This window comes from Lutra lutra, unplaced genomic scaffold (genome assembly GCF_902655055.1).
Source record: "Lutra lutra unplaced genomic scaffold, mLutLut1.2, whole genome shotgun sequence".
NCBI classification, from domain to species: domain Eukaryota; kingdom Metazoa; phylum Chordata; class Mammalia; order Carnivora; family Mustelidae; genus Lutra; species Lutra lutra.
In genome coordinates, this window is record NW_025923834.1 from 432,169 (window position 1) to 442,140 (window position 9,972).

General features: G+C 43.8%; 1 pseudogene; it reads left to right on the plus strand.

Moving 5' to 3' along the window:
* Window positions 1-4,784: 4,784 nt before the first annotated feature.
* Window positions 4,785-6,721, plus strand: LOC125092649 (cytochrome c oxidase subunit 1-like; annotated as a pseudogene).
* The last annotated feature ends 3,251 nt before the right edge of the window (window positions 6,722-9,972 follow it).

Consider the following 9,972-nt stretch of genomic DNA (forward strand, 5'->3'; position numbering starts at 1 on the left):
TGCTCAAACCCACCCTCACAGGATACAGCATGAATGAATGTTTGACTAAGTCATGTTACTATTAAGAGTTGGTAAATTTCGTGCCAGTCACCGCGGTCATACGATTAACCCAAATTAATAGGCCCACAGTGTAAAACATGTTAAGTACTACATCATAGAGTTAAAATTTAAATAAGCTGTAAAAAGCTACTGCTAACATAAAATATACCATGAAAGTGACTTTATTATTTCTGACCACACGATAGCTGAGACCCAAACTGGGATTAGATACCCCACTATGTTCAGCCCTAAACATAAATAATTTGTACAACAAAATTATCTGCCAGAGAACTACTAGCAACAGCTTAAAACTCAAAGGACTTGGCGGTGCTTTACATCCCTCTAGAGGAGCCTGTTCTATAATCGATAAACCCCGATATACCTCACCACTTCTAGCTGAATCAGTCTATATACCGCCATCTTCAGCAAACCCTCAAAAAAGGAAGAAAAGTAAGCACAATAATAATACATAAAAAAGTTAGGTCAAGGTGTAACCCATGAAGTGGGAAGAAATGGGCTACATTTTCTAACCAAGAATATATTCACGAAAGTTTTTATGAAAACTAAAAACTAAAGGTGGATTTAGTAGTAAATTAAGAATAGAGAGCTTAATTGAATGGGGCCATGAAGCACGCACACACCGCCCGTCACCCTCCTCAAGCAATATACCTAAACACTACATAATTTATTAGACGAACTAAAGCAAGAGGAGATAAGTCGTAACAAGGTAAGCATACTGGAAAGTGTGCTTGGATAAATCAAAGTGTAGCTTAACCAAAGCACCTGGCTTACACCCAGGAGATTTCACACATTGATGACCACTTTGAACCAAACCTAGCCCAACCAATTACCAATTTAATTATCACGACAATACCAATCAAAACATTTAATCACACCATTACAGTATAGGAGATAGAAATCTTATTTGGAGCTATAGAGAAAGTACCGCAAGGGAACGATGAAAGAAATATTTAAAGTAATGAACAGCAAAGATTACCCCTTATACCTTTTGCATAATGAGCTAGCTAGAACAATTTAGCAAAGAGACCTTAAGCTAAATCCCCCGAAACCAGACGAGCTACTTATGAACAACCCACAGGGGTAAACTCATCTGTGTCGCAAAACAGTGAGAAGATTTATAAGTAGAGGTGAAAAGCCTAACGAGTCTGGTGATAGCTGGTTGCCCGGGACAGAATCTTAGTTCAACTTTAAATTTACCTAATAACCCTAAAATTGCAATGTAAATTTAAATTATAGTCTAAAAAGGTACAGCTTTTTAGAACAAGGGTACAACCTTACTTAGAGAGTAAAATTAAGCGAAAACCATAGTAGGCTTAAGAGCAGCCACCAATTAAGAAAGCGTTCAAGCTCAACAATACAAACCACTTAATCCCAAAAACCACAAACAACTCCTAATATACTACCGGGCTAATCTATTCAACAATAGAAGCAATAATGCTAGTATGAGTAACAAGAAATATTTCTCCTTGCACAAGCTTATAACAGTCAACGAATACTCACTGATAGTTAACAACATGATAAAAATAGACCACTAATAAAACGCATATCAAACCAATTGTTAACCCAACACAGGCGTGCAATAAGGAAAGATTAAAAGAAGTAAAAGGAACTCGGCAAACACAAACCCCGCCTGTTTACCAAAAACATCACCTCCAGCATATCTAGTATTGGAGGCACTGCCTGCCCAGTGACGCTAGTTCAACGGCCGCGGTATCCTGACCGTGCAAAGGTAGCATAATCATTTGTTCTCTAAATAGGGACTTGTATGAATGGCCACACGAGGGTTTAACTGTCTCTTACTTCCAATCAGTGAAATTGACCTTCCCGTGAAGAGGCGGGAATACACCAATAAGACGAGAAGACCCTATGGAGCTTTAATTAACTAACCCATAATAACTTACTAAACCACCGATCAGGCCTAACACAATCCTATTAATGGGTTAGCAATTTAGGTTGGGGCGACCTCGGAGAACAAAACAACCTCCGAGTGATTTAATCACAGACAAACCAGTCGAAGCATTCTATCATTCATTGATCCAATAACTTGATCAACGGAACAAGTTACCCTAGGGATAACAGCGCAATCCTATTTGAGAGTCCATATCAACAATAGGGTTTACGACCTCGATGTTGGATCAGGACATCCTAATGGTGCAGCAGCTATTAAGGGTTCGTTTGTTCAACGATTAAAGTCCTACGTGATCTGAGTTCAGACCGGAGTAATCCAGGTCGGTTTCTATCTATTAAAACAACCTCTCCCAGTACGAAAGGACAAGAGAAGTAAGGCCCATTCCACTGGAACGCCTTGGGATTAATAGATGATATAATCTTAATCTAGCCAATCCACTACTCAACTACCCTAGAAATAGGGTTTGTTAGGGTGGCAGAGCCCAGTAATTGCGTAAAACTTAAACTTTTATCCTCAGAGGTTCAAATCCTCTTCCTAACAGCATGTTCATAATCAACATCATTTCACTAATCGTACCAATCCTACTCGCCGTGGCTTTTCTGACATTAGTAGAACGAAAAATCCTAGGATACATGCAACTCCGCAAGGGCCCAAACATCGTAGGGCCCTACGGCCTCCTACAACCAATCGCAGACGCCGTAAAACTATTCACCAAAGAACCTCTACGACCCCTAACGTCATCCATCACTATATTCGTAATAGCCCCAGTTCTAGCCTTAACACTGGCTCTAACCATATGAATTCCATTACCCATGCCCTACCCCCTCATTAACATAAACCTTGGAATCCTATTCATGCTAGCAATATCAAGCTTGGCCGTCTACTCCATCTTATGGTCCGGATGAGCCTCAAACTCAAAATACGCCCTAATTGGGGCCCTACGAGCCGTAGCCCAAACAATCTCCTATGAAGTCACATTAGCTATCATCCTCCTCTCAGTACTACTAATAAACGGCTCATTCACCCTATCCACATTAATCACCACACAGGAGCACCTATGACTAATCCTACCCACATGACCCCTGGCTATAATATGATTTATTTCAACTCTGGCAGAAACTAATCGCGCACCATTTGATCTAACAGAAGGAGAATCAGAACTAGTCTCAGGATTCAACGTCGAATACGCAGCCGGACCGTTCGCCCTATTTTTCCTAGCCGAGTACGCCAACATTATTATAATAAACATCCTCACAACGATCCTATTTCTTGGCGCATTCCACATTCCATACCTACCAGAACTGTACACAGTCAACTTCACCATAAAAACACTTCTACTAACAGCCCTATTCCTATGAATCCGAGCATCATACCCACGATTCCGCTATGACCAACTTATGCACTTACTATGAAAAAACTTTCTTCCTCTAACACTAGCACTATGCATATGACACATAGCCTTGCCCATCATAACAGCAAGCATTCCCCCGCAAACATAAGAAATATGTCTGACAAAAGAGTTACTTTGATAGAGTAAATTATAGAGGTTTAAACCCTCTTATTTCTAGAATTATAGGAATCGAACCTAACCTTAAGAACTCAAAAATCTTCGTGCTACCAAACCTACACCAAATTCTACAGTAAGGTCAGCTAAATAAGCTATCGGGCCCATACCCCGAAAATGTTGGTTTATCCCCTTCCCGTACTAATCAAACCCCTCGTCCTCACCACCATTATAACCACCATTATCTCAGGAACTATCGTAGTACTAATAAGCTCCCACTGACTGATAGTCTGAATCGGATTTGAAATAAATATACTGGCCATCATCCCCATTTTAATAAAAAAATTTAACCCACGAGCCATGGAAGCATCAACAAAATACTTCCTTACCCAAGCCACCGCATCCATGCTCCTCATATTAGGAATCATCATTAACCTACTGCTAACAGGCCAATGAACAGTACTGAACACCCCCAACCCAATCACGTCGAACACAATAACAATGGCCCTAGCAATGAAACTGGGACTCTCACCTTTCCACTTCTGAGTACCCGAAGTGACCCAAGGAATCCCACTATCTTCAGGAATAATCTTACTTACCTGGCAAAAAATCGCCCCCCCTCTCCATTCTATATCAAATCTCGCCCTCCATTAACCCAAACCTACTAATAATTATAGCGGCCATATCCGTCCTAGCCGGGGGCTGAGGAGGCCTCAACCAAACTCAACTACGAAAAATCTTAGCCTATTCATCAATTGCCCACATAGGATGAATAATCGCTGTAACAACATACAACCCCACTCTTATATTACTAAACCTTACAATTTATACTATAATAACACTAGGAGCATTCATATTATTCACCCTAAATTCATCCACAACTACACTATCATTATCCCACATATGAAATAAACTCCCATTAACAACCTCCTTAGTCCTAATAATTATACTCTCCCTGGGAGGCCTCCCTCCCCTCTCAGGATTTATCCCTAAATGAATAATCATCCACGAACTTACAAAAAACGATATAATCATCGCAGCAATATTCATAGTAATAACGGCCCTACTAAACCTATACTTCTACATACGACTAACATACGCAACAGCACTAACCATATTCCCCTCAACAAACACCATAAAAATAAAATGACAGTTCGAGAACACAAAAAATATCATCCTCCTATCCCCTCTAATTGTAACCTCAACCATACTACTCCCACTAACCCCAATAATAACAACACTATTCTAGAAGTTTAGGTTAAAATAGACCGAGGGCCTTCAAAGCCCTAAGTAAGTGCTACCCACTTAACTCCTGACCCTACTCTAAGGACTGCAAGAACATACCTCACATCTATTGAACGCAAATCAATCACTTTAATTAAGCTAAGCCCTTCCTAGATTGGTGGGCTATCATCCCACGAAATTTTAGTTAACAGCTAAATACCCTAGTCAACTGGCTTCAATCTACTTCTCCCGCCGCGAAGAAAAAAAAGGCGGGAGAAGCCCCGGCAGGGTTGAAGCTGCTTCTTTGAATTTGCAATTCAATGTGATATTTCACCACAGGGCTTGGCAAAAAGGGGGCTTAAACCCCTATTCTTAGATTTACAGTCTAATGCTCTTGTCAGCCATTTTACCCATGTTCATAGACCGATGATTATTCTCCACGAACCATAAAGATATTGGCACCCTTTACCTTCTATTCGGTGCATGAGCCGGAATGGTAGGCACCGCCCTCAGCCTACTAATCCGTGCAGAATTAGGCCAACCCGGCGCCCTGCTAGGAGATGACCAAATTTACAATGTTATTGTCACCGCCCATGCATTTGTAATAATTTTCTTTATGGTAATACCAATTATAATCGGAGGGTTTGGAAACTGACTGGTGCCCTTAATAATTGGCGCGCCTGATATAGCATTCCCACGAATAAATAATATGAGCTTTTGACTCCTGCCTCCATCCTTCCTTCTCCTTCTGACCTCATCTATGGTAGAAGCGGGTGCAGGGACAGGATGAACTGTGTATCCTCCTCTGGCAGGTAACCTAGCGCATGCAGGAGCATCAGTAGACCTGACAATCTTTTCCCTGCACTTAGCAGGTGTATCATCCATTCTGGGAGCCATTAACTTTATTACTACCATTATCAACATAAAACCCCCCGCAATATCACAATACCAGACCCCATTGTTCGTATGATCCGTCCTAATTACAGCCGTACTCCTGCTCCTATCTCTACCAGTCCTAGCAGCCGGTATTACCATGCTACTCACAGACCGAAACCTGAATACCACTTTCTTTGACCCGGCCGGAGGAGGAGACCCCGTCCTATACCAACATCTATTCTGGTTCTTCGGACATCCAGAGGTATATATCCTAATTTTACCTGGGTTCGGAATTATCTCACACGTCGTAACGTACTATTCAGGAAAAAAAGAACCATTTGGCTATATGGGAATAGTGTGGGCGATAATATCTATCGGTTTCCTAGGCTTTATTGTATGAGCCCACCATATATTTACTGTAGGCATGGATGTCGATACTCGGGCATATTTTACATCAGCCACTATAATCATTGCTATTCCCACGGGGGTTAAAGTGTTTAGTTGACTGGCTACTCTGCACGGAGGTAATATTAAATGATCGCCAGCTATGCTATGGGCCCTGGGGTTCATTTTTCTATTTACAGTCGGCGGTCTAACGGGCATCGTATTGTCAAATTCGTCACTAGATATAGTTCTTCATGACACATACTACGTGGTAGCACACTTCCATTATGTCCTCTCAATGGGGGCAGTGTTTGCAATCATTGGCGGGTTTGTCCATTGATTCCCACTGTTCAGAGGTTACACACTAAGTGGTATTTGAGCAAAAATCCACTTTACAATTATATTCGTGGAAGTAAATATAACATTCTTTTCTCAACATTTCCTAGGCCTATCAGGCATACCTCGATGATACGCCGATTATCCAGATGCTTATACAACGTGAAACATGGTGTCTTCCATGTGTTCATTTATCTCATTAATAGTAATATTAATAATCTTCATAATCTGAGAAGCCTCTGCATCCAAACGAGAGATGATAACAGTAGAACTTACTTCAACAAACATTAAACGATTACATGGATGCCCTCCTCCATATCACACATTCAAAGAACCAACCTATGTACTATCAAAATAAGAAAGGAAGGAATCGAACACCCTAAAATCGGTTTCAAGCCAATGCCATAACCACTATGTCTTTCTCGATAAAGAGGTATTAGTAAAAATTACATGACTTTGTCAAAGTCAAATTATAGGTGAAAATCCTTTATATCTCCATGGCGTACCCTCTCCAAATAGGCCTCCAAGACGCAACTTCCCCCATTATAGAAGAACTCCTACACTTCCATGATCACACACTGATGATTGTATTTTTAATTAGCTCTCTAGTCCTCTACATCATTTCACTAATACTAACCACTAAACTCACGCATACTAGCACCATAGACGCTCAGGCAGTCGAAACAATCTGAACCATCTTGCCCGCTATTATTTTGATCCTAATTGCCCTACCTTCACTACGAATCCTTTATATAATAGACGAAATCAACAACCCCTCCTTGACCGTAAAAACCATAGGGCATCAATGGTACTGAAGCTATGAGTACACGGACTACGAAGACCTGAGTTTCGACTCCTATATAATCCCAACCCAAGAATTAAAACCCGGAGAACTACGACTACTAGAAGTAGACAATAGAGTAGTCCTCCCAATAGAAATAACAGTCTGCATACTAATTTTGGAGCCACAACGCAGCACTCTGCCTGCCCAGAAGAAGAAAAAACTGCCCTATGGGGTTGCCCAAATACCCCAAATGAGGATCAACCTGCACGGCCCCCGATGACACCCCAATACCATAGGCCACCCTGTGTACTACTGCTGTCTGACACAGACTGAGCCAAGGCCTCCCATCAGCAACCCAAACATCTGGCCACATATCCAGCAGAACGAACTTGCCATGGCCCTAGGCCATCATCTCTACCCAACCTTAGTATTCAGGCATCTGTCCCTAGACCTTATCTCAGATGCCTGCATATGGAGGAACCTAATGCAGAAAACAGAACTCCTCCTTCCCTGTCGCTGGAAACCTTGCTGTTGGGAAGAGTGTAAAACCCTCAGAGAGAGGAAACCTGCATGACCCATCAGGCCTCGCAAACTCTTGAGGGTCGTCTTGCCACAAACACACATTGTGACCCTCAGCCTGAGCCCCCATTTCAAATAAGGCCCTCAGGAGCCAGAACATGTGCCCGCATATCGGGCTTGCCATTCTCTTAAGTACAAGTCCTAACCCAAGGTGGAGTTTTCCGGGCGCCCATACCCAGAGCTCTGTTTTGGAATCCCTCTTCTTCGGGGACCACCGAGACAGAAATAAAGGAGTCTAACATCCCCCAGAATGACACCAAACTATTGGGAGCTGGGAGGTGTCTAGCCCCAGAGTCAGGAGATCCAACCTGTATTGTTCCTAGGCACCAATGGAAATTCGAGGTGGGGTTTCCAGGCATCCAAAAATAGAGTCCTGCTTTCAAATCTTTCCATAAGGGGACACTTGAGACATCAGACAGGACTCCACCTGTCCCGCAGGAGGAAACCTTGCTGTTTGCAACAAACAACCCCCAGATTGGGAAAACATCCATGGCCTCATGAGGCCACCGATCCATTCAGTGGCCATCATGGACACCAACTCCAGCCTGAGCAAACGTCTGGCTCTCACCCTTACTTCAGATGCTGGAGATCTCGCCTCAAACCTCTGCAGATTGGGGCTGCTGAGCCATCTACCCTATAAGTAACCCTAGCTGTTGTTTTCAGGCTTTGGTCCTCACAATCCTGGCCCCCAAGCCCTCCAGATTGGGAATTCTGGAGCCACAATGCAGCACTCTGCTTGCCCACCAGAAGGAAAAAGTGCCCTATGGGGTTCCAGAAAAACCCCAAATGATGATAGGCCACCTTGTGCACTAGTGTTCTGTTTGCCTCAGCCTGAGTAACAACCTCCTTTCAGCCACCCAGGTAGCTGACCTCCTATCCACCAGATTGGACCTGCCATGCCCCTAGGCCTTTGTGACCCTAGGCCCAAATCCTAACCCAATTTTGGGTTTCCAGACACCCATACACAGAGCCCAGCTCTCAAATCCCTCCATTTGGGGACTACTGAAACAGATACCAGGATTCCTTCTTTCTTCCACAATGACTCCATGCAATTTGGAGTTGTGCAAAGCCCCAAAAGAGGGAGGATCTTCCATGGCCTCATGAAGCCACCCCTCCATTCTGCAACCATCTTAGACACCAAAACCAGAAACAAAAGCCTGAGCTTCCGCTTCACACTTGCCCTAATGTAACGTCCCTAGGAGCTCGCCACAGGGTCAGCAGATCGAGTCTGCCAAACCCTTGGCATTAATCCTAACCTCAGTTGGTGCTTTCATACTTTTGTCCCCAGACTCCTTCCCCATAAACCCTCCAGGCTGGGTATGCCATAGCCACACCACAGTACTGTGCCTGGACTCCAGAGGGAAGCTGGGCCCTATAGAGCTTCAAGAAACCTCACGTTTAGGAGAAACCTGCAAGGCCCTAAGGCCACCCCAATTTTGGAGGATGCTCTGAACAAAAATGCGCAGTCTGACACATCCTGAGCAATAACCTCCTGTCAGACAGCCACGCAGATGGCCCCAGAGACAGAACATTGAAGTTGATATGCCCCTAAGCTCTAATCTGAATCCTTGCTTAGGTTTTCAGACATCTGTTCCCAGAGGCCTGGTCTTGAATACCAACATTTCGGGGATCCCTGAGCCACAGAACACAACACCTCCAATTCCCAGAAGGAAACATTGCTATTTGGAGCTCTATCAAAACCTCAGGGTAGTAGAATCCTGCATGGGGCCTGAGTCTACCTCCACATTCGAAGGTCACCCTGGACACAAACGCTCATTGTGACCCTCAGCATCAGACTCCTTTTCAACTCAGTCTCTTGGGTAGATCGCTCCAGAGCCAGCAGATAGGACCTGCCATGTCCCTCGGCACTAATGGGAAACCTAGGTGGGATTTTCAGGCATCCAAACATAGACTGTGCTCTTGAATCTTTCCAACAGGGGGACCCTTGAGCCATCAAACAGCACTCCCCCTGTCCCAAAGAAGGCAACTTTGCTGTTTGGAGCTGTGCCCAACTCCCAGATTGGGAAAACCTCCATGTCTTCATAAGACCACTCTTACATCAGGCGACCCTCATGGACACAAACTCCAGCCTGAGCAGCCATCTGACACTCACCCTTATTTCAGATGCCTGTGATCTCACCTCAGCCTCTGCAGATCAGTCCTCCCATGCCCTAGGCCCCAACCCTAACCCTAGCTTGTGTTTTCAGTATTTTGTTTCCAGAGGCCTGGTGTACAAGCCCTCAACACTGGGAATTCTGGAGCCCCAATACAGCACACTACCTGCTTTCAGAAGGCAAAAAGTGGCCTATAGGATGG